Source organism: Trachymyrmex cornetzi, unplaced genomic scaffold, assembly GCF_001594075.2.
Source record: "Trachymyrmex cornetzi isolate Tcor2-1 unplaced genomic scaffold, Tcor1.1 scaffold1192, whole genome shotgun sequence".
NCBI lineage: Eukaryota > Metazoa > Arthropoda > Insecta > Hymenoptera > Formicidae > Trachymyrmex > Trachymyrmex cornetzi.
The window spans coordinates 13,619-15,038 of record NW_017295754.1 but is presented as its reverse complement, the minus strand read 5'-3'; positions in this window follow the sequence as shown (position 1 = coordinate 15,038).

Sequence of the window (1,420 nt, the reverse complement as noted above, 5' to 3'; positions counted from 1 at the left end):
AGCTCACCTCCCCTCCCTACTCTTAGTCTCTCTTCAAATGCCCATGCCCTTTTCCCTGCCCTCACCCTCATTTTCTCCCTTTGTATCTCCTCCCTCACCATATACCCGGAGTTCCCCTATCCACCCCTAGTACCCACTTTATATACCTCTCCTGCAAGCTTTCTACCCTCTCCCTTTCCTTCCACCCCCATATTTCCGCCCCATATCCTAACACCGACCAAACCAATTTATCGAACAACCACATCTTCCTTTTCCAATCCCTCTCAAACCTCCTCTTTCCTATCCCCCACACCTGCCCCATTATCGCCATTGCCCTTTCCACTCTCTCCTTCACATGTTCCTTTTGACCCCCATTCCTCTGCATAGTGTAACCCAAGTATCTAAATTTCTTCACCTCCTCTATCTCCTTCCCTTTCAAGTCCAACTAACCTTACTGTCCCTTCCCCCCCCCCCCCCCCCCTCCCTTTCCTAAATCTTAATATCTTCGACTTTTCCCTGTTCACTTCCAATCCTTTTCTATCCACATATCCCTCTAAACTTTCTATCATACTCCTCATTTCCCCTTCTCCTTCCGCCAATAACACCACATTGTCCGCATACGCCAACCCATAAATCCTCCTGTCCCCTAGCTTCACCCCTCCCCATTTAACCCTCCCCATTTCCTCCAAATCCGCTGTCATAATGTTAAACAACAAGGGGCTCAAAGGGCACCCTTGTCTAACCTCCCTTGCCGTCCAAAAACATCCCCCCACCTTCCCTTCCCCTCCCCTCACCCTGCATTTCGTCTCCCACATAATCTCCCCTACCCTCTCTATTAAACCCTCCCTAACCCCCCTCTTCCTCATCTCCTCCAACAAAAACCCCCTATCCACCGAATCAAAGGCCGCCTTTAAATCTACAAATAACGCAATTAATTTCCCCCCTTTTTTCCCTAACTGCCTGTCCACTAAATAATTTATCACATAAATATTATCTAAAGTTCCCAACCCTTTCCTAAACCCCGTTTGATTCGGTGGAATCATACCTTTTCCCTCTATTTCCTCCCTCAACCTTTCCGCCAACACCGCAGTGTACACCTTGTATAACGTCGGCATAATTGAAATCCCTCTATAATCCCTAACATCGTTCCCCTGACCTTTCTTCTTCAATGGCACTACCATTCCCTCTTTCCATAACTCCGGCCATCCCTCCCCCTTCCATACCTCATTACACATTTTCCATACCCATTCCTCTAACCCCTCTCCACCATACTTCCACACCTCATTCGGTACCCCATCTACCCCCATAGATTTACCATCCTTCAGGTTCCTCGTCACCCTCCTTATTTCTTCTCTACTTATCTCCCCCTCTCCCCCCTTTCTTCCCCTTTCCCACATCCCCCTCACTACTCTACTCTCTACCCCCCCCTAACAATTCTCTG